The sequence below is a fragment of the Ursus americanus genome, chromosome 3 (genome assembly GCF_024610735.1).
Source record: "Ursus americanus isolate L20-20 chromosome 3, mUrsAme1.1.p, whole genome shotgun sequence".
NCBI lineage: Eukaryota > Metazoa > Chordata > Mammalia > Carnivora > Ursidae > Ursus > Ursus americanus.
Window position 1 is genome coordinate 3,904,245 of NC_142129.1, and position 24,596 is coordinate 3,928,840.

The window sequence follows — 24,596 nt, forward strand, 5'->3', positions numbered from 1 at the left end:
GGTCAGAGACGGGCCACCACCTTCTCAGAGCCTGACTCGGGGCCCAGTTCAGTGTGGGCAGCCCCGGGAGTCTCCCAGAGGAGGCTGCTGGGTGGCATTCCCGTGTCCCCACCAGTCGCCTGGAAGAGCGATTCCTCTGAGATGATTCCTCCTTGAAGAGGCTGAGCAGGGGGGATGCGGCCCTTTTAGATAATTCACGGCACCATGTACAAGATGAGCCTTATGTAAATACCTGCTTTCGCTCAGGGGCACACCTTCTGCTCGTCACTGTGGTGTGTTAGCGCCGTGTCAGCCCCGGGAGATCTACTGACGGCCAAACAGAAGCGGTGAATGGACACGGATGTTTTAGGGATCTTCTTGTCTTAGGATATTTTAGAATCATAAAAGTAATGAAAAGTGGTTACAAGCAGAAGTAAAATGAATGAACCAAAAAGCCTGAGAAAATCAGCTTGACTCAACCAAAAGACACAAGGAAGGAAGGAAGGAGGAATGGCAGAGAAAAGCGGTAAGAGTGAGGAGAGCTTCGAGGTTGGGGATTCAAGTGGGCAGACGGCAGAAAGTTGACACAAGCACTAAGGGTCTGTGCTCGGGGAGTGAATTCAGGAGCTGGCACATTGGCCTCTTAGCCAGCCCCACCCCTGCTCCCAGAGAGCAACCACCAGGAAGACCAGCATCTTTGCATGAAAGGAAAGCACTCTAGGGCACGTGGGGAAGAGAAGGGACAAAGGAAGACCTGGGGAGAGAGGGAGGAGCACAGAGAGCCGGCGTGTGACAGACACAGGGGAGTAGGCTGCAAGCCCATGTGGGGGCTACACGTCCCTCCCTCTGGGCTCTCAGCTCTGTCCCTTAGCAGCTGGCCGTGGGTCCTCTCTTCCCAGGCCAGCAGAACTGTGTGACCGTTAGGGAAATCTGCTGAATCAGGGTGTACTGAGAGACACCGTGGAGCCTCGCTGCCACCACAGGACATCAGGGATGCCTCATTTCTACCAGTCGGCTAATGACCTGTCTTTCCAACAAAAATCGTATGGTTATCCACTGTTTGGAAGTAGTGCTGTTGCCAAATATTGTTGGCTCACTACCTCTGGACCCATGTTATATGGTCATTGCTGGTCCCTTGTGGCTGGAAGGAACCATGGGACAGTTCTGGGTCAGTAAGTTCTGGAAGGAAGCAACTTCCACCTCTTCATTAGCACCCACCATTGCAAATGCTCCAAGATCTCTCCCTCTGGCATGGTGACAGGGTGAGGGAGTCCAGACCAGAGCCCCTGGGAGCCCAGTGATGGACAGATGGCATTAGTGAGAAATAACCCTTTCTTTTCTGAGCCTCGGAGCTCTTAGAGTTGTTACTGGAGTATAACCCAGCCTATCCTGGCTGTTACAAACTTGTCAATTTATTTCCTTAGTTTGTCTTCTCCTGAAGCAATCAACACTTAGTCCGAAATGCATTTCTAAAGATTTTGATGCATGACGGTACTTTGCAATTTTTGCAGCGACAAGTTCTGCTTGTTCACGCTCCTGAACCTAGCCAGGATCACACTTCAACAGCCCAGATCGCCGTCTGTGTGCTGAGCACAGAGGTCATTAAGAGACACATGTTCAGTACATCAAAATAAAAAGTTTCTGCACAGCGAAGGAAATAATCAACAAAACTAAAAAAGCTACCTACTGAATGGGAGAAGATATTCCCAAGTGACATATCCAATAAAGGGTTAGTATCCAAAAATATAAAGAACTGGTACAAATCAACACCCACAAACCAAATACTACAATTAAAAATGGCAGACGACATGAACAGACATTTTTCCAAAGAAGAGATCCAGACGGCCAACAGACACATGAAAAGATGCTCAACATCACTCATCCTCAGGGAAACACAAATCAGAACTACGATGAGATAGCACCTCGCACCCGTCAGAACGGCTAAAACCAAAAACACAGCAAGCGTTAATGAGGATGTGCTCTTGCATTGTTGGTGGGAATGCAAACTGGTGCAGCCATTGTGGAGAACCGTATGGAGGTTCCTGAAAAAACTGAAAACAGAACTACCGTAGGATCCAGTAATCACACTACTGGGTATTTACCAGAAAAATACAAAAACACTAACTCAAAGGGATACATGCACCCCTATGTTTATAGCAGCATTATTGACAATAGCTAAATTATGGAAGCAACCTCAGTGTCCACCAACAGTTGAATGGATAAAGAAGATGTGGCATATATACAATGGACTATTACTCAGCCATAAAAAGAACAAAATCTTGTCATTTGCAACAACATGGATGGAGCTAGAGGGTATAATGTTAAGTGAAATAAGTCAGGGAAGGACAAATACCATCTGATTTCACTCACGTGTGGAATTTAAGAGACAAACCAAACCAAACCAACAAACAAAAGAGACAAACCGAGAAACAGACCCTTAATCTAGAGAACACACTGCTGGTCACCAGAGGGGAGATGGGGGGGGGGATGGGTGAGTAGGTGATGGGGATTAAGGAGCACACGTGTCATGATGAAAGAAAAAAAAAAGAGACATATGTTCATGAACTCTTAACACTATAAATGTTTTTAGAACGGCAAAAAGCATAATTGAAGTCCATACAGAGATGCAAGGGATCCACATGAGTGTTTATAAACCAATACTATAGCACCTGATATGCAAATAAGCTATACCTTTTCTGCCATCGGTGTAAAGGAAAAGTCTAGACTGGATGAGCTTGGTTCTTCCTCACCCGCTGAATGGACAGGACAGAGGACTCACGGTCTTTCTTTCAGACTATCGCTGATAGGCTAGTGCTACCTCGGCCATCCCTATCGCAGACGGTGATGCCTCACTTGAAACCAGCGCTGGGAGTGCTTGGCACCAGTGCAGGCCAGTGCAGAGAGCCACTGTAGGGCCTCTCCCATTGTGCCACATCACCGACTGTCTGGACAGTGATTCCCTTCCCCATTGAGAGACAGTGCAGTATTTTATCTGCATGGAAAGCCAAGACAAAAAAATGGTCATCATCTTATGAGTTGAAAGGTTTACTGGAATTCGGTCTCTCAGAAGCAGTTTTCAAGGGGGGGGGGTGTTCCTGTATTTGGGATTCGAAATGCACCAGATCTCTATGTAGCCCACTGGTCACGTCAATATGGCGACGCAGCAAAGTGATACTCTCACGTCTCTTCAATGGCGACAGGAATCGGAATTTTGAACAAATATCCCACGCTAAGGGGTCCAAAATGGCAGGGCTCCTAGTGTTTCCTCTTTATAGTCTTGTAAGTAAGACCTGTGGGCTGAGGACCAAGAAAAGCTGATGAATATTTAATTGATGGCGGATAAAAATAATGTGGACTTGAATTTATATAGTTTTGGAAAGGCGGGCATGATGAATTTGTCACCCTGGAGTCAGACCCTGAGAACCTTGCATCAGAAAAACTTTTAATCACTGAAAAATATGGGTAAGAAAATGTAGGTTTCTGACACTTCATTATGCAATGCTTTTTAAAAAATTAGATTCTGTCATGCTCATCATATTTCTTTCAGGTCATTTGTAGTTTTGTCATTCATGCTATTTCTAAAATATTAGGATATTCAGGGACCTCAGTATTTGGGGTCAAGGGGATAGCTGTTAAAGTTTTTGAAAAATTGACACTAACTCCAATACTTTGTTAATAAGCCATATTTGTAAATGTACCTTGTACTTCCTTATGTGTTTACATGAAAAGGTTTCCTCAATGTTTTAAATCAGAATCCTTGTGTGAGATCCCAAATCTTTATGACATTATTGGCAAACCAAGACTTGGAATGTCATTTTCCAGTTAAATGTGATCAAAAATAACATATTGATTTATTGATTTTTAAATAAATGAAAGAATCTAACTTACTTAATTTTCACCTTATTAAAATCGTATTAGGTGAACACACTCAAAGTGATCACAGAGTAGTATAAAAAATACCACGGGAGATACTCAGAAAATTAACAACTATGCATGTAGATTTTATACTTCAAAAGATGAAAGTGATCTCCAATCAAACCACCTTCCAGAGCACGTTAGTGACTCCTGGCACGACTAAAACGTAAAATAAGCCTGGCTAGCAACAACTAAAGTTTTGATTCAGGGGAAAGGAAGTGGCACCATGAGGGGTGCCGTCCCGGTGTTGGGGAGTAGGAAAGTCAGGAGTAACAAAAGCTTTATATTCTCCTCTGGGGGATAGAACATTCTAGATAATCTATCATTTGATTTTCAGGGGCAACATTCATGAATCACAATCACTTACATGGGTAAGAGTTGAAATTTCAGTAGTCAAGAATTTACCTCCAAAAGATCAATATTCATAGGATGGTTTCCAATGTAATTAACCATTTCGTGACTCACACTTTCTAATGTGACTCCAGAGGCCACATACATACTTTCTCCTCCTCATTCACTCAAGGTTTACGGAAGCACATTGCACTACCATCTTGCACCCTCATTTTGTCCACTCTTTGTTCTGCATGTAACCTACAAATTCAGATGTGCAAAAACATCCCATTTCCTTATTTTCTTTAGAGCAACTAGGATTTGCACCCGATGTTCTGTCGGAGAGGATGGCAGGCAGCTCTGCCCCCCGGACTCTTCCAAGGTCCTGTGGGTTTATGAGGTGCCAAAGCCCAGGGGAGGGGCCTTCTGATCATCTGTCATCAGTTACAGGATGCTAACTCCTTCTGCCTCATTCCTTTAGGTGTGGTTACTCCAGATGCTTCTGGGCCGGCGGAACACACAGAACTATCTGGTGGGGCTGGGAGGGGCCTCCACGAGGGCACCGTCCAGCCTTCCCCTTGGGGTCTTGCCTCTCGCCTTGGGTTTTACCTGAAGCAGCACACGGACACCTGCTCCCAGGGGCCATGTCAACTTCTCTTTCCCTTCCTGGTCTGGGGCGATTTCCTCTCTTGTTGCTTCCAGAGGTTCTCCAACCTCTTCTCCCCAATCTGGAACGCTTGACAAGCTAAGTGACAGTCACAGAATGGGGAGGGATCATCCGTGAGCAGGGATCTTCTTAAATTGCAAAATTCTAGATAAATATTAGCAGCGCGTTTCAGGGTAAATCCGTACTTGGCGACTTCAAATATACAGATTATCTGTGTCTGAAGCTCTGTGATCAATAGAACTCCTTTTTCCTACTCACTCTCTTGCAGAGCACTAATGCAGACACTTCCCTTTAAGTATTTTCCAGAGCGTTCCTTTCTGCAAATGTCTATGACTTATTTAAACTAAGATACATCTGCCAGCAATGGGTAGAGAAAGCCCATTTATTGCACTTTTCTGCCTTCCTGTGGCTTTTGGCTTTGTGGTCAGGGGCTGAAGATATAAGCCAAAGAAAAATAATAATAACCGTGATGGTCAGCATGAAAGCACTTTAAAAGAGGCATGGTGATCTGTGAGGCCTGGGGTAGTCCGGAGTTTGCTCAACAGACTTCTCAGCTTCCTGATCGAATGGGAGATGCTAACCTCCCTAAGTAATTGCAGGACGTTGTCTATATAAAGGTTTTATCTTCAAATTAGCAATGACCTTTTGTTCTTCAAAGCTCATTGAACAGAAATGTGCAAATTCTACTTTCTGCGGGGAGTAAGTATCGTCGAGACTTAAAATTTACTCTCAGGATCTGGGCCTAAGTTGAATTTACCCCTCAGTGCTCTCCAAAGGCCTGAGGTTTGCAGAAGAGGTGGGACTGTGTGGTGACAGGCACCTTGGCTTCCTAGAGAGACCCTGGGCCCAGAGGTGGGCCTCCGCGCCTCTGCCTCAGCTCTGACAGTTAATGTGAGGTGTGCCAACCTTACCTCTCTGAGCCTCACTTTCTCCACAGCCAAACACGGTGTTTTCGGTATCGCTTATGGTAACGCTAAGCACTAGGAGTACTGCACCTGGTACTCGAGTACCTGGTTATTACCACCATTGCCTGGCCCCTCAGGCAAAGTTGGGTACGGGGAGGGCTTTTCACTTCAAAACCAATCTGAAGTATTGGTATCAGAGGTGATGCTTGCAAAAATGTCCTTTTTGGGGGGAAAATCACAGCCTAATGTGTTCCAATGAATCCAAGCTACGCGTGCTTGAGTGCAGGGGCCGTGGTTCTGCCCGCAGTCCGCAGCTCTAATCCCACCGTACCCTTCCTAGCTTCGTCTCATCCCTCCTACTGCACTTTACTCCTACTCCCTTTTGTAAACCTGAACAGACATCGCCGCTTACAGACTGTCTTCCACTGAAAGCTACACTTTAGGAAGCACCTCACCTTAGCTTTCGTTATACAGACTTCCTTGATCATATCTCACCGTTAAAGCCAGTTTGGAAGGGGTTCCTTACATAAGCAGCATTATTGTTCTGCATTAATTGAGAGCTTAATGCCATATGGCAGACATCCACTTCCCTCCATCTACAGCAAGCAAGCTCCCTGTAGTTAGTGGGTACGTGTCTCTGGACAATGCTCGAAGAAATTTTATCCTCCACTGACAAACGAAGTGTTTTCCACGGACATATTTAGCAGGTCCCCGAATGAAAGGACCTTGAGAGCCTCTACTGCATGCATCAAAGCCCATACACGCCCGGCAACTTTCCTCCCCAGGCAGCCCCGTGAACAGGCAGGCCGGGGGAGCCAGACATGACGTCTTCGTGGACAAGACCAGTTAACTGGAGGGTCCAAGACTGGATTGGGAATCACAGGGTCAGATGACAGCAGTGTTTCTCAGATATGTAACTGTCTTACAGGGGACAGCGTATGCACACACACGCACATACACACGCACACAGCTTCACCATGCATGCTCATCCTTACCACTTTGCAAGGCATTCTGGCATGACCGTTTCTTTCCCAGTCACGTCTGTATTCTCTAAAGATGGTCTCACTACACTGATTTCCCGATCTCCTGGGTGTCGACCAGCTGTTCAGAAACCACGGCACTGGCTTCCAGAGGTTGGTAGCAGAGACTCGCCTGAGCGTTCATCAGAACTGCACACCCCCTACCCTCGCCCGCCGAGATTCGAACTTAGTGTGGGACGCTCCACAGAAGTCTGCACGTTTAATTTACTCCCCAGGGAGTACAGCTGGTTTCCAGACGGGCCTCGGGTACCAGCACGGAATCAGAGCCCACATTGTCACTCAATTCACTTGGTTAGCACATCTTTCTAAGAAGGCATCTCGCCACGTATTTCTAAAACGTCAGGTAACTCCAACCAACTCCGTGGGCACCGAATGTGTATTTACCACAGCTAAGGACCCTGTGCGTGGACAGGAAGCAGTTGATGCAAAAATCCGTGCTGAGATCGACAGAAACCTATCCTGCTGTGGGAGCGGAGAGCCTCCGCCGTACGCGGATGCTCTGCCCGTGAATGCTGGACGTATTCGCTTCCCGTTGCTGGTGCAACGGACTCCCACAAACCCAGTGGCTTAAAGCACACTTGTTTACTGCCACGCAGTCCCATGGCTCACAAGACTGGTGCAGCCAGCTAGCTAGAGTCTCTGTTCAGGTCTGACGAGGTGGAGTCGGTGTTGGCAGGACCGTGGATCTTTCTAGAGGTTCTGGGAAGAAACTGCTTCTCAGCTCATTCGGTCGGCAGACCCTTCTTTGCTTTTAAGGGTTCATGCGATTACACGGAGCCCATCCAGATAATCCAAGATAACCACCCGATCTTAAGGTCCACTGGTTAGTAACCTTAATTGCATTTGCAAAATGTCTTTTCTGTGTACTGTAACATATCCGTGAGAGGTCAGAGGTCATAAGAGCCAAAATTCTGCCTGCTATGGTGGGTCAGGAATATCCTGTTCTGTGTGCAAGGCAGTATTAAATATTAAGAATAATTCAAGCATGAGGCATTTTAACCGGGAAATAACTCCATATTATGTGATATTAAAAATAAATAAAAATTAAATTAATGCGGTTTTGCCCTATTGAACATCAATTCATCCAGTCTTTCCACAGGCAAATGAATGACTAAAGCATAATGTTTGGTTATACTCTCAGATGTTGGAAGCCAGCAAGAATCCTCTGAAACTTTCTTAAATAATTTATTTCTGTAGTTGGTTTTGTCAAAAGGAAGCTCCAAATGTAGTTATGTGGACAAAAGCACTCTTTAACTACGAATGCCAGCTCCCTTCTCTCCTCAACTACCACCAGTGTGCATCCCCCTGGGCTCCGCCCCGGCTCCACACTGGATCTATCTGAAAACCAAGCCGTAAGCAATTGGCAAGATCACCATCAATTCCAACCTCACTGAATTAAACATGAAGCAGTGGGGTGAAGAAGGGACTCAGGAGAGAGGAGAGGAGGGGAGGCAAGAGAGAAGAAGAAAACACACATGAGAAATTGAGTAGAAGTTATAACGAGTTAACAGCAATGGTAGGAGGGGAGGAGAAGAGAGGGGTAGGGAGGAGAGGGGAGGGGAAGGGAAAGGGGATGAGACAGGAAGGAACCAACAGAACTGGAGAAGTGGGAAAGTAACAACTTGCCTTTATTACAGGGATCCAACATTCCCAGTGAAATATACTAAAGTATGTCATTTAACTTTGGGGATATTGATTTATCTGCAAAGAGCCAGGTTTACAGTCACGAAGAAATGGTAACAAAGGAAAATTCTACACAAAACAAAGCATTTCCCACCAGGTCTGTGGACATGGGCAGACTCACTCTTAGATGCGGACACGTATCAGTCTTGGTTGCGTAACTAGTTGATGACAGACTCTTTCTTAACACGTATCAACCCCAAAGACTCATCTCCAACATAGGTCCTTCCATGGTAAGCATGCACCACTCACTGGGGATGCTTCACAGCCATGAGACTGTACCCAGCACTACTGAACAGTGCCCCTGAGATGATAAAGATGGTGATTTTCTGTTGCGCGTTTTTCACTCCGACGTGAACCTGGCCACGCACTGCGGACGAGTCAGTTCATCTAACTCTCCCCAGCCACGCACGGTTGGTACGCCTCTGATTTCCATTCTCCGGGGGGAGACTAAAACTAGGGGAAAGTGCGGCAAATGGGCAGTGAGGCTGGCATTCAAAACAAAACAGTGTGATTCAAGTCCCTTGGTCGTAATTCTTTCTCACCCAAGGAACTGGAACTAGAAAAAGGAAAATGAATATATTTTAAAAATAATCTACGACCGGAAGGATGATGGAGAGGCATGTGTGGGAAACTGGGCATCTTAAGCAACAGCCCAGGTCTCTAGGGAAGCGAGAGGTAGGTCATCCCATCAAAGGATTTACTCTGGGAGTTTCGGTGTTTAGATCTGCACGGGGCACACAGAACACCAGTTTAGGGCTGCCGTGGGTGGTGGAGCCCTGCTGCTGGTGAGCCCCAAGGCCAGGGGAAGCCCGCTTCACTCAAATGTAGATCCCGTCTCTGCTCCTTCAGTGGGACAGACAGACAGACTGAAGCTTAGAGAAGCCAACTGTTAGCTCTGAGTCGCATAGCTGGTTAGTGGCAAAGACGAAATGAAGGAGGATGGGGGGAGACTGAGGAGAAGTTGAGAGAAGCTGAGGACGGCAGAGGAAGAGAGAGTGAGCACCGAGAGGCCAGCAGAAGGGCCAGGCATCGGGAAGCAGAGAGCGGAGGGAAAGGGGCTAGGGCCGCGAGCTGGGGGAAGGTACTTCCATGAAGGAGAAAGTGTCCACCTCATCCCTGGAGTCGCCCTTGTGCCCCAAATGCCCCTGTTGGAGGAGTTGCCTTCCACTGTACTCTTTCCTCCGTGTGGCTTCTTAGAGACCCAGGAAGAACAAAAATCTCATCCCTGTATTTTATTTAGAGCTCCCTTACTCGTTCTTCTGAATCTTCATTCCTGAAAACAAGTTATGAGCACTTTCATTAGACCCACGCTTGCACAGTCAGAAACAATCTTTGTTATACAAACACAAACCCCGGTGATGTTATTGTTATTGTGATAAATTAACCGGGACTCCAATGAGGTCAAGAAACAAACTCCATTTGCCGAAACTCCTCTAGAAAGAAATTAAAGTGGTTAGGATCTGAGATTCATTCTCAAACAACCCACCAGGAAATCCATTTACCCCTAGCGAGTGTTCTTCAAGGCAAAAATAGCTTGCTCTTTGCTACAGTTCCTTTCCCGTTATGGATTTTTAACAAACAAAATAGATTTCTTGATGAAGACACACTTATGAATAATGTCTTCTGTGAAAGCCTCCAACCACAAGAGTCTCCAGGCTGAGGGAGATCCAATCACACTTCCCATCCTAACTTCCAGACTTCTGACGCTGCGGCCCAAGAGTTAGAGACGCGCTCTCCCCAAGGCCCGGAGGTCAGGCACGAGAGGGATGGCCAAATATCCCAGCCCATGGCTGCCCCCGAGATCCTGCCAGAGCCATGCCGTCTGCCTGGACTGTTCTGGACCCAGCTCTTCGAGGACAGGCTGTTCCAATGACACTGGCTCACCTAGTCCTTCTCACTTGACATCATTTCCAATCTCACTTTACAAAATTTCATCAGGGCTCTCATCACTCCTTGATATTTTCTTGTTGAAATATTCGTTTGTTTACTCTTTCCTTGCATTATTTCCAAAATACTCCAGAGCCCCGTGCACACAGTTGGTGCTTATTAAAAAGCTGGAGGAATGAAGGAAGGAAGGAACAGGCCAGTGTCTTTCTACAAACATCAGGATGCGGTGCAGCTAGAGGCCGGCATGTCCTTTTCAGCGGGAAACAGGGGCCAAAGGAGACTTGACCTCGGGCTCTCTTTGGGTCACATAACTCTCTGTGCCACCTCTGTAAAATGAGAATAATGGTGCTTGCCCTGTTTCACTCAAGACATTAACAAGGAAAATGGGAAACAGTTCACCAGTGTTACATACACTCGAGGTGGAAATTATCAACCTCGAGGCTCTGCATTTTAAGGAATCAGGGACCACAGTTAGCTTTATTTTCACACACACACATTTCTTATGATGAGCATCATAAGAAATGGCTGGGGCTTTTCAGATGGCACAGGTTTGGCGAGGACTCTTGGACTCTCTGGGGGATTATAAAGGCAGACGGTGAGGCTGGCAACTTTCCAGAACCCTCCCTACTTGGACTTCAACTGCCACAGAGCTCTCGGCTAAGGACAGGCTTTGTTTTGCTGGCTCATTATGACCCTCTCAGGTCCGGGGATTAAGAGCTACAAACGTGCAGTTATAAAATAAATAAATCACAGGGACGAAAAGTACAGCAGAGGGAATACAGCCAATAATACTGGAATAAGATTGTAGAGTGACAGCTGGTGCTGCACGTACTGTGGTGACACTGAGTGAGGTACAGAACTGTCGATCACTACGCACACACCTGAAACTAATGCGGTGCTCCACGTCAACTGTACTTAAATTCTAAAAATCTTATTTTAATTTTTTAAACATTTTATTTATTTGAGAGAGAGAGAGCACATGAGCGGGGGTGGGGGGAAGCAGCAGAGGGAGAAGGAGAGGCAGACTCCTGGGCAAGCAGGGAGCCCAATGCGGGGCTCGATCCCAGGACCCCGAGATCATGACCTGAGCCGAAGTCTAATGCTTCGCTGACTGAGCCCCCCAGGCGCCCCTAAAAAAAATCTTTTTAAGGAGACTGTTGACTTTAAAGACCTGCACAAAGGCCGCATCAAACACCTTGTTGGAAGCGCTGAGCCTCACGCTTAGCGTGGAGATGGGCTGTCTGCTGGTGACACGGCAGCCTCGGTTTCAAACCTGCCTCTGCCCCGGGTCTTGGAGGGCAGATCGCAGCGCAGACTGCCCGTCCTCAGACGGAAGGGGTAGAGGTGCAGCCCGGAGCTACACACGGTGCACCTTCTGTGGAGGCCAGACCAGCAGGCTGTACGGGTGATCAATGTGTTTATGTGTCTGTCTCTGTGTCCCCGGATCCGATGGCTGGCCTAGATAAAACAGCTCATTTAGTGTATTGATCCGTGTGTCCACCCAGAGCAGGGCTAATAAGGCCTTCTGGGCTGCTCTTCTCTGCTTCTCCCTGGGTCGCCATGGTCTCAGAGTCTCGGGACCCCGAGCTGCCAAGGCCCCTGCAGTGGCTCCGTGCCTTCCTGGGAGGACGCTCTCCCTGTGTTCCCTCTCGCTGCCCATCTGGCTGCAGCGTCTGCCGCTGCCTCAGCTGAGTCTAATAGAAAGAAACAGATTGCCTCACTGACGAAGCCTCCAAGCGGGGCTGGACGGGAGCCCGGCAGCAGCGTCAGGCAGGGCGCGGCCTGACAGGTGTGAGCCCGGCCGCCGCCCGGGCCAGGCACAGCACCCCCCCCCCCCCGCAAGACCGGTCGGCGGGCTTCACGGACAAAGCGGGCAACGCGGGCGAGAGTCTGCGCCTTCCCGGCTACAGGCTCTAGGATTCTGAGCCACACCTTTCATCTACTTGAGCCTCAGCGTGTGCTGAGCAGTCTATGAACGGGGAGTGCTGCTTAGCGAAAGGACGTCACGACAGACCTGAAAAATCTGGATTCTTCCTGCAGCAGCGACACAGAGCAAATGCTGGAGGGCCTGAGCGACGCCCCTTGAAAACAGCTGCCACCTGCTCTGCGGGGCACGGCCCAGGGAGGGTCTGTGGGCGGGGTGTAGCCGACACCCCCCTCACCAGGGAGCCGCCCTACGCGGCACAGGTGTGGAGCAGCTGCTCCTGGAAGCTGCGAGATGCTTGTGCCCAGGGTAGCTCCTGAAATGGCAAGATCCGGCTTAAAATAAGAGCGCATTTCCAAGTGATCACCCGCCTGGGGCAGGAAACATTACCTCAGCAAGTAAGCACACATCAAGAAGTGGAGACGGCAGCCTGAAAGATCCCGAATGTGGCTTTGCTCCGCACTCACAGCACCTGCGGCTCTGTGCGCGCGCAAGTCAGGCGCTAATCTGAGCCACGGCCCAGAAAATGCCACTCGCTAGGGACCAGTTTTTCCATGCGGCGCAGCTCTGAAACACAGGGTGGTTTTGTTTGTGGGATTCGCGTTTGATTCCTCTGCCTGCCCATTCCCGGTCCCGTAACACTGACTAGTCGTCGCCAGTGATCCGAGGGGAAGGCGGGGCTGACACCGAAGAACACTGCGGACACTGGCGTTTACGGGAACACTGTGGACACCGGGGAAGCCAGCGGGTGACACATCCCCCCACGCACACACAGCTCCGTGTTGTGCCGCCAGGACAGCCTAGGACAGCCAGGTACACCAGCAAGATGATGATGCCCGCTTGCCCGCCCGCATCAGCCTGCAGCAGCGCGGGAGGGACCAAGCAGCTGGGACCTAACGCGGAGCCTGGAAATAGCGCTCCCTCCGAATACGTCCACTTGCTGAGTAAGCGAGTTAATGCGGTGGCCGTGGAGGAGGACGACAGAGCAGAAGCAGGGTGGCGCAGGGGGTCCTCCCCGGAGAGGACACGCCTGTAAGTGCCAGCTCACAGCCTGCCTCGCACACCAAGACCTCTCGACCCCGGGATCTGCGGACTTCCTTTCCCTCCCGAATCACCTGCAGAAGGGGATGTCCGCGCCGTCCTGACGTGCCCCACGGGCAGCCCTGTGTCTCTAGGGTCTGTGTCCTTCCTCCCAGCAAGACTGTGTGCTGGGGGAGGGCAGGTACTCGCTGCCAAAATACGGTCTCCTTTTCATGTAAAGCCTGACCTCTGACCTCCGGCCGCGGGTGGGGGGCATGCCGAGGCTTGTGTAAAGTGGTAGGTGCTAAACCTTCCCAGGACAAGCCTGAACAATTCCCACTCTCTAAAGCAGCATGCTGGGGGCTCCCAGCAAGCTGTGGGGCTTTCTCCGGTGTCCACGTCTCGCACACCTTCCCGACCGTGGGGTCTCCAGACCGCGCCTTGTATTATCCACAGTCGTGTTCTCTAATGACCTGGGCAGACCTGTTCGCAGCAGCCTTCCTCAGAGCGACAAGACGTGGAAACCACTGCACATCCACCCAATGACGAATGGATGAGCTACTACTCCCCCATAAAGAGAATGAAGTTCTGACCGTTGCTACAACACGGACCAACCGTGAAAACATGATTCCAAGTGAGGGACGCCATCCACCCAAGACCCACGTTATAGGACTCCCTTCAGTGACACGACCAGAAGAGGCAAATGGAGTCAGAGACAATGAGAAGTTCTGCGAAGCCAGGGGAGGGATGAATGGAAAGTCACTGCCAGTGGATGTAAGGTTGCTCGTCAGGGTGACGAAAACGGCCCGAAATTGGTTTAAGGGGATTGCTGCACACTTCTGTGAATATACTAAAAACCACTCAATTATCCCTCTAAAAGGTGGATTTATGGTGCGTAAATCATACCTCAATGAAGCCGTAAAACAAATGTAACGGTCAACGTTGAAGGACCACATGAAGCCAGACGCCATGATGAGGCTTTAAAGAGGACTATGGAGATGATCGCAGGCATTTGTTGGCTTTCTGGAACTTTCTGAAGCATCATGGATGTAAGAAAGAACGTCCCTGTCTTCATTCTGGGAGGGGCGGGGGCAGGGAGAGACAGAGAGGGCGGCCTCCTAAAGGCCATGTTAGAAGATGCCGTAATAAGCGAGGCACCTCCAACCTACGCTGGGAGCGGAACACCACGGATGGTCCAGGCCCTGGCAGGGGGCCTGTCCGGCTGGACCATGCCAGGGGCCAGCCCACAGGTGCTGGCAAGAGGCTCGGCATGGCCACTTGGAATATGACGCTTCATGGAGGCAGCCACGCCAGGCGGGAGGATGGGGAAGGTGATGGGAAACCTTGGGATCATTCCCACTTGGAAGTCCAAGCGGAAGGGTCAGCCATGTCACAAAAAGCTACCAGCAGAGAGGAGGGCCTGGAGCCCAGGGAGGAAGACTTCTGTCTCCGAGGACAGCGAGCAAGAATGTGAGGCCTAGCCAAGAGGGAGAAAGTGTGAGCTGAGGCAGGACGGGGCCCACCTTCCTCACGGCACCTCCGTGCACAGCCCGCCTGCCCCCAGTCCCACCGGAAGAACTCACTGAAACAAGAAGGCATCCCTGGACTAGCACGCTAGGTCACACACACACCCCAACCCTACTCATCAGGACATTGGGACTGGCATTAGAACTACAGTGTGCACAGGTCTGCCCGAATCATTTTAGGAAGATCTGAGGTGAAAAGAATTTCTGGAACAGATGTGTGCCTCCAAAACATTCTTGCGGATTCTTTGGTTAAGGCAGGGAACAAAACCGAAAATGGTAAGACAATTCAAAGGCAATTCAAGATTGAAAAGAAACGAAGGTAGAAACAGAACAACTACAACAGAAGACCAGGACCAGCTCCGAGCCCGGGACACAGGACTCCCAGCTGTGGCCCTGCGGCGGGGGCGGGACGCTGACTCCCCGGCTTGGCCCCGCGCTCCACTCGGCGGGAGCCAGGCCCAGGGAGCAGTAATGTGCCCTGGGTAAGGGCAGCACCTGCTAATCTCAGTCTATGCATCCAAGACTTCAACCGCCTACAGTAACTCACTTCGCAACCCCTAAGTGTATATGAAAACCAGTATCTATGGAATCGCAGGTCATTCAACCCAATAGAACAGAGGAGCTGGAGTTCATCTTTGGGTTAGTTTGCTGCCCACCCACAGACACTCCTTCTCCACAAGCAGACTGAGGACCACATGTGGGAACCTCAGATCTAAACCAAGCCCCCACTTTACCCAGCGAGGCCCTATCCCCAACCCGGGCTCTCACCTCCTAGACAGGCCCTCTGCCCTTCACCACGTCATCCCTGAGCCTCCGGCAGAGTTAATAACCCCGGTGTATTTTTGGAAGAGGTGGAGAACAAGAAAATATATATATTTATAATTTAATGAAACCTTCTTGAGAATCTATTTCTAAATACCCAGGATAAATGTTTAGAGATAAAATTATATACTTTAAATTTTCAGATCACTTTGTCACTTGAGTAGATTAACTCATCTGAAACGTAAACAGATCTGCCGGGTTCTCTCTCTCTTCTCATGGACCAACCAATACTGTCTAACACTCTATTGCTCGGTTTTCCAGAGGTGACCCAGGGAACAGACAACTGTCCCATCACATGACTTCTTTGGGAAGGTTTATATCAACTTGGGCTCTGGCCTTTGGTCTAGAAAATTAAGTAAAATGTCCCTCTCTTAGACAATAAGGAAGTCTGAAGCCTGAAGATTTGGCACCTACCTCTCCATCTCCCTGTAGCTAAACGTGTGACTCGGAGCTTCTGAGCCTCTGCCCCTCAGGGTCCCACGTGAGAGGAGAGGCTTTTTCTTTCCAAAGCCACAGAGCCAGGCCCGTGCGCTCTCACCAGCTGCAGGCACCCGGCCACCGCGCTATACTCTCATATTACCCCGAACGTTAATATCCAAAGCCAAAGCGAAAGAATAAACCCAAGGGTTTGGCTTTATCTCCTGCTTCTGTTTACCTCCTCTCAATTTCTAGAACATGTCCATTATAATAAAAACATTTCCAGGGGCGCCTGGGTGGCTCAGTCATTAAGCGTCTGCCTCCGGCTCAGGGCGTGATCCCAGCGTTCTGGGATCGAGCCCCACATCAGGCTCCTCCGCTGTGAGCCTGCTTCTTCCTCTCCCACTCCCCCTGCTTGTGTTCCCTCTCTCGCTGGCTGTCTCTCTCTCTGTCAAATAAATAAATAAAATCTTAAAAAAAAAAAAAAAACATTTCCTTCAGAGGAAAACTAAAGAATGCGAGAATATCAGTTAGTGGTAGGCCTAGGTGTCACCTGCGTCGTCTGAGGCTCACAAAACCCATGTTCCCATCACCGCAGACCTGCTGACATGGATTTCCAGACAGCACACCGGGTTCCCGCTCAGGGAAGACGGTCCTGTGTTTGCCGTGCAGTGTGTTTCCAGAGCGGCCATCAGAGGTGCCCTTTTCTGGTTAATACAAACATGCCCTTTGGTGTCCACAGGAACCCTCCCTTGTGGGCAGTTTCATCATTTTATCTGTTTTTAAAGAGATCAAGGAAATGGGGCCGTGGAGCCCTGCTGGCTGAGCCTAGGCTTCCGGAGCCTGAGACTGGCCGTGAGCAAGTACCGCTCTCAGAGCCTCCGCTCCTCCCTGGGGAGGCCCTGCTGTGATGGGACCTCTTCCCGTGCTGGGCGTGTGGCCCCCTCAGTTTCCCCTCTCTGGTTCCCATCCCTGAGAACTTACCCTCTGTGACCCATCCCTGCATCCTCACTGACAGAACTGGGAGTGGAGATTCAGTAAATTCTAGGATGGCCTCCTCCTCCAGGAAGGACTTAGAGATTACCAGACACCAAGGACAGCCTGGGAAAGGGAAGATGAGGTACATGGGACCGAGAGTCTGGGAAAACCTAGGCCACGTACTAGGTGAAGACCAAAGAACACCAAGGCCTGGACAGAAAGGAAAACTAGAGCCAAAGGGTCATCAAGGTGTCTCTGGTCTCAAAAAGGCAAAGCAGAAGAAACAAAAGGGACATTCTGGAAGGTCAGTGGAGTGGTGGGCTGCAGTGTTTTTGGGTGGCTCTGGACTGTTCTCAACAGATATCCCTCCACTGGTTTTAAAGCAATGAGTACTTTAACGCTGAGAATCGTAGGCACAACATATGATCATTGTCAAAAGGAGAGCAACTTCTTGAGGTCAGATGACTCCATGCTTTTGGCATTTCTCCTCCTGGGACCAAGCGGTGTACTAGCAAGTCCTCTATAGAATGGTATTGGGATAGTCACGTCATTGCCAAGATGACGGAGAGAGGTAGGTTTAGGATTAATTATCTGTCTGTAAACTGCTCTCCATGTCCTCTCTCTCTGCCTTCTGGAAACCAGTCTAACATCTGTGTTAGAAACACCGAAGCCTCGATCCAAGCCCAAGCTTGGTGCAGACACAGTTTGGTGTATGCTGCATTTGGGAAATGAGCTTATAAATCTCCCCCCAGTCTCCGTCACCATCCGCGGGTGACCGCCCGCCAGATGACGGATGCAACGTCTACAGGACAAATGCTGTCTTGGCTCTTTGTTCCCTAGATGGCTCAGGACACCCCTTATGTTGGTCTTTTCATGACAGTGTACACGGCGCAGACTAGGAGACACTTCTTGCTCCTTCAAAGATGGTTTGTCAGAGAAAATCAGTGGCTCTTCATTCTCAGTTCAGAAAGCCTGGGATAGGGAAGCTTGCTGAAAATACGTTACCTGTTTTTGCACAATAAGATACTGCATTAAATAACACATAATGGCCATCTGGGGTCTTCGTGGTTCCATACAAATACTAGTATTATTAGTGTTATCTGTTACAGTTCTATAACCTCATGTGCCAATATATTCAAGTTAAAAAACTGAGTAAATATTTAAAACAGGGTTTAATACCAATCTAAAAGCAAACTGAAAATCTACTCTCTGAAATGCTGATATTGTGTAATGTTCACTAGGAAAGTCACGAATAAATTCAATAGAACTGAAAGACACACAGATAGTGGCCTAAAAGGAGTTACTATGTGTCCTTGCGGACTGTGGTTCATTTACAGACGATCATTCGGCCACTGACTCAGGGTGGAGTTGCTCAGACACCGAACACGGAACGAGAAGTCCTGAGTTCCGGTCCTAGTTTTGCTCCTGGGCGCCCCGGACTGGGTGCCACGTGTGACTTACCACCGGACAGGAGCCACCACTGCCGTGCGTGTGAAGATCAGTTTAAGTCATCTGACCAGAGCCCAGTGTTTGTAGGACTTCACGCATTCTCTGTAGCGTGTAGAGTGGTCGGAGTTACATTCACGCGCACCACGTCTCCCCGACGTCTTTGTGACCAAGTTCATGCTCGTCAAGCAGATTAGAGATGGTGAGGAATAGAGATTTTATTTTTGTTGGCGGAAGGGGCAAGTCTTTGAATCTCATAAATATTACCTTTTGATTTAATTCATCGTATTCATTTGATCTGAAAAAGCAGGAGAGATCAAGGATTGCCACACAAACCTTCTGGATTTTACTTCCGACACAGGAGAAAGGCAAGAGACAAGCAGTTTGGCAGTGAGGATGATGTCACAGCTGAAGGCTATGCAGCCGCTTACAGAGCGCCCGTCCGTTCGTACTCAGAAGATGGAAGGTTCCTGGGGCTGATCTGCAGGTGGAATGTGGAGCCATGTGAACCTGAACCCTACCAACCCAGTGAGAAACAGTATACGCAAAGGGAATGTCACAATATTACACCTCTCGTTCAGCAGCAGTGCGACCGTCACATAATGCTTTAACCAACAGTGAAATGACTACACCGGGTGGAAGGTGAAATTGGGTGAAAAGTAATACAGAAGAGTTCATCTCCCCCTATTATGATAGGAAAGTAACAGATAACATCTCAGTAAATGCATATACGTATTTAAGTACATTATTGGGAAACATTAAAATAGATGCCAGGGAAAAAAAAAAGCATCAGGAATTAAAATTGTTAGCCTCTGCAGAGCAAGACCTGGGAGGGGGTGGAGGGGCACAGGACTGTTCTTTTTCCAATAGGAGCTTTGTCCTACTATACAATTTACTGACTGTGTGTGTATTACGATGGAAAAGATGAAAACAGAGGATGGTGTTCAAAGAAATCAAACACAAAGCAGAACACAATCCGAGCCTCAGTCCGCATTCACAGACAGCTCATCCGGTCTGTTTTCAGGGTCTCAGGCTTTCTAGAAACAGAAAGTGGGTGGGGAGCTGGCGCTCCGTGCAGGACTCGGGCTTCAAGTCCTCCCAGGTTCCTCATACACACTGGGCAGACAGAACGGGTGGCCGCTTAATTCACTGAGTTGGCACTACCTGAATTCTCCTTTTTCTGGCTCAGAAAATGGAGATGAGGATGTTCCATGCATACGAGGAAACACGGACAACCTGAAGGACTGCTGCACTGAATAGAAAGGTCCAGAAGAATCAAAATTTGAATCTAACGTCAGTCTGGCTCTGTCCAGCAGATACAGAGAATCACACAGATCAAGACAGTTATCCGGTGAGGGCATGCCTCTTAAATTCTTCTCCAAGACGACGAAGATAACGTGCTCTCTGCCACCAGGGAAACGATGCCCAGCGCACACAGCCCAGCACAAACCCCCACCTGCCAGCGGAGCATGTTTTTAAAAAGTGCTGCCTCCATAAAAACAAACTGATTAGCTCGCTCTGGTCTCTTTTGGCGAAATTTGATACAGATGGAATTCTCTGATATTATCAGTCATCTGTACATCTAAGCCCTATCGAATCTGAGGTCTAAATTTGATCAAGAAATGGAATGATGCCCATCATCCGTCAGCTTCCTGAGAGGCAGTGATCAGGAAGGAGATTTTATTAAGCAAAGGAGAAACGGTATGTGCGTTTCCTGTGACTTGTATGTGCATTTGCATAGGTGACGGTCACTTTTAGTAAGGATTATGCAGCCTGCTGCCTCAGTTTCCCTTCTTACCGTGTGCCACCAAAGATAACCAGCTGCCCCCACAAAGGTCAACTCCACCAGCTCCAGGCTCCCCTACTCTGCACCACTCATACTGATGATTCCTCGTGACAGCTGAGAGCCGCCTCAAAGGGGTGAAAGTTTTGGGGAGATGGTTTATTAGTACTTCTCTGATTGGAGTCACCCCTGTGCTGTTCTGGGCCTGGCCAGTACTTTTTGTGGGGCCCGTGCTTACATAAGCAATTCGAATCATCCAAAATTCAGCCTGTCCGCATCTTTCTGGCAGTGTGATCTCTTGGATCTTGCAAAAGAAACATGATGCCAGCCTATAGGAGTGATAAGTTCACCGGCCTGCCCTCTTGGAACTGGGGCCTGTGTGACCACGGGGCCTCAGGCTGGCCCCGCAGGTAGAAGTCCCAGAAGTCCTTGGGGCATCTGGCTGAGCCATGGTCAGGGCAGGTGGGCAGAGGGCTGGAGATCACCCCTCATGGGAGAACAGGCACAAGGGTGGCTGGCTGGGCCTGCGGGGCAGGCCCACTGGAGATGTGCAACTTTGGAGGAAGACAGAGCAGAGCTTGGGGCTCCTTGGGGTTAAAGGGTGACTGGCAGTGGCCCTGGTTTTCTATGACAAATATTGAAAATACTCAATGAACACGCTACTTTGCTAATGCTTAAGTGAACGCCTAAGGCCACGGCCTCTGTTCCCTGGGCCGAGCCTGTGATCCACGGTTCATCAGATGTCCCCAGCCATGTTGGGGCAGCAACACGGGATCATACACGATTTGACATGCATGGGTTCCAATCACACAGTGACGCTTCTAGTCCCTGCAGTGAGAATTATGTCTTTAGAAGAAAACACTGACCAGTGTCTGCACAGGGACTGTGCCCGCAGCCCAGGCCGAAGCAACATCCTCACGGCTTCCCCACAATCCTCCACCCAGGAGCGCTTACTGTTTACCTCCCTGGATGGAGAGCTACTTACTCCCAGGATGGGATGGAACACTGGCGGGTTAAGAGCTTAGAGTCCTAGGAATCATCTCTGCGGCCGGGACCCCAGCCGAATGGACCCAGCCTCTGGGCCGCTGGGTTGGCAGGGAGGGGAGCTCCTTGGGCTGGAAAAGCCTTAGCTGCCAGCTGAGGCCACCTTGAAAGGTCACCCGTATTTACCAATGGATGAGAGACGCCTGATGTGACCAAGGGCTTTTTATCTACAAGTAATAACTCTCTTCTTGTGGGCGCAATAGGGAGTTGAGATCATTTACTCTTCTTTCTACGATTCCACAGAGCAACAGTTCATCTGACCCAGATGGAAGAGGAAGATCTGGACACAAAAGGTACAACGGCCCCTATGGGATGGGAGCCCCGCGCGGACTGTTTGGCAGCCCCGTGCATTGCATTCTGTACTTTGGGTGTACGTTCAGAACGGACTCTCGGCTCATGCCGCATCATTGGGAAAGCGATCGGGTCTGGGAAAGGATGGCCAGTCATCGAAGGTGTGGCAGGTGGCGGAGGTGGTCACTGCTTGGGAACACGGGTTTGGGTTAGTCTGGGCTGGATCCTGGCAGAGAAGCAGTCACCCGGAGAGCACCCCCAGAGGCAGAAGAGGGGTGCCTTGACTCGTTTCTTTCCTTGGCTCTCAAGGAGAGGGCGAGGAGGAAGGTCACCCAGAGGGAAAGCACGTTCTGGATCCCCACAATTTGAATTACTAGGTCCTCGAATGTGTCCTGTCCTCAAATTCTGTTCTTCGCATGAAGAGATGTATGCAGATACTAAAGTGAGCAGCTGGGGTACCCAACCCGGGCCAGCACACCAGGAGGAGGACTGCGGCATGACCGTCAGGCGCTGGGGACAGGGAGGACCCAGGCATCGTGGAGGCTCATGAAGGGAGAAATTCTTAGCTCGCTCCTGACACCAGAGAGAAACCTCCTTTTCCAGGGACTTTGGACTTTGTGGGGTCCAGGAGCAGCCTGGGGCGGGTGGATACCGTGAAGATGAGGGAAAAGCTCGCAATGCCAGGGAAGGCTGGGCATTCTGGCTACTCCGTGTGTCTGCAAGGCCCAAAGGCGCATACGCATAATGTCAGAAAAGTCAGCAGAGTGGCTCTGAATCTTCAGGTGCTGAGTTAGACGGGACCCTCCCTGTCTTGTTCCCAGCACCAAGACCGCAGGATGCCCTGGTCAGAGAGCACCGCTGTTCTCAGGGCTCTGACTGACCCTCCCGATGTCTGTAGCCACCGCCTTCCTCCCCCAGGACTGACTGCACCCCCACAGCCCACACGGCCCACTTCCTGTCTTTTCCGGCACCTCCACCCCTGAAAAAGCCGTCCCACCTATTCCTCAGCATCTGGGTCAAGAGGCTGGCAGACTGGCACACGAGCCCTTTGCACCCGGAACAGTTATCACACATCCTTTGTCACCTCCACGTTGCCCTGTCCCCTGAACTGAGCGGTGCCATAGCACCTGGGGCAGGACGAGCGGGTCTTGTCAAGTCAGAACGGCAGCTCTTCAAAGTTCTGTCTACACTCTGTCGAGGCACTGAATATTTCCAGAATGTTCCAAACTGAAGATAATATGTCCAAATGTCCGGGTGGCACATTTTCTTCTCAGGACAGCAAACAGAAGCAGACACAGGAGATCGACATGGGCTTTGGGTCAGAATAAGGAATCAGAACTCCTTTATCAAAACCTTTCTAAAGATTTTGTTGTGGACTCGAGATACAAGAAAAAGACCCCTACATTTTTTTTTCCAAATGCTTATTGATTTTGCTTTGTTAATAATTTTAACACAAATCAAAGGTGTCATTCTTTGTTCTTGTCAGGAAAATAGGCATGTCTTCTGCCGGAAGTTCCAGGGCCAGAGCTGGCACGGCTGGGGGGGTGGGTGTGGACCGTTCTCCCCGCTCCGCTTCCCACACGTCCCTGGCCCAGTGTTACCTCCGCCCTCTCCTCTTCCTACCACTTCCCCATAACGCTCAGTTCAAAAATAAATCGTTTTCCATTTCTCCATCATCTTGTCTATTTCTCCATCCACCCATTTCTCCCCAAATGCCTGCAGCACGATTGAGGCTTACATGAGCCTTTGGTCTATAATCCTGCTCTGCATGGGGCCTGAACGCTGTCTGTGGGGGCCCTCCAAGAAGAGCAGTTTGTAGTCACTGGAGCTCTTTGAGATTTGCAATCGTGTTTGTAAACAGGTCAGCCCTCCCTGAATAGGACGGTTCCGAGGCGTCATTAATCACTCCACGCACGTCCTCCCGGGTCCGGACCTCCGGACGATGCCGCTCCAGATGAGCTCGGGGAGGGGGGGGGGAGCACCTCCCTGCACTTCCACATTCAGCAGCCAGACGGCAGGGCAGGGCTTGGAAGAGCACTCTGAGTGCCGGGCTGCAGGTGGGCATCTGCCCAGTGCCCCCCAGGAGCCCCTGGGGGCCGCGGTGGGGCGAGCAGGCTGTGCTGGGATGTGCGGGGTTTTATAGAAAGAACTGACAGCAGAGTTCACGTTGCCTTATTATCAAACGCCCAGCAATGTTCTGCTGATGGAGTGCTGCTGCCCTGGGGGGTTGTAGGCTACAGGCCAGGGCCGCGGGAGGGCCTGGAGGCCACAGGGGGCTGGGGAGGGCCAGCAGGCCATTAACCTGCCTTTGGACAAACCCGTGGCATCTCTGCTGTCGGGGGTTTTGCTAGAGAAAACACCACGTTCCTGATACTGCCTTTCCAAACTCACGCTGCAACACCCCCTGCTTTCTAGCTACGCCCCCCCACCTTGTGGTCGGTTTCTATTTCCCTACAGCAATAGGATACACATGGAAGTACGCGCAGAACCCGGAGGACTGTGCAAATCCCAGGCACCAGACACAACCATGACTGACTTCCTGCACCTGTCACGGGCCGGTGGCTCCACCCTCCAGCCCACCGCCCCGGGCATCAGGGGACGCTCTGGGGGGCTTCCAAAAGCCATGAGAACAACTAGCACATGCTCCGAAGAAGGAGGAAGAAGCCAAGGTATTTTGGAAGCATCTTCAATTTGTGCCCTAAAAATAGCATGTCTCCTTTAAATGACATTTGAAATTTTCAAATAAATATCACCTCTTCAAAAACTTACAGCGGTTGTAGAAATGAGCGAGCATTTACCATCATCGTGATGGGTACAGTGACGCCCCACACACTCTAGCTGTTACCATCTTACCTCGCTGAATTCTCCTGCTAACATCTATGTTTGCCACTATCACCACTCCATTTTCGAGATGCAGCAAGACCGACTTAGGATAAGCC

The 24,596-nt window shown here is 49.9% G+C and overlaps 1 protein-coding gene across 3 annotated transcripts in view; it reads right to left on the reverse strand.

The window, feature by feature from the left end:
* DPP6 (dipeptidyl peptidase like 6) overlaps positions 1-24,596 on the reverse strand; it is an 889,057-nt gene that overhangs the window by 569,092 nt on the left and 295,369 nt on the right. The gene's annotated exons all lie outside the window — the stretch shown is intronic.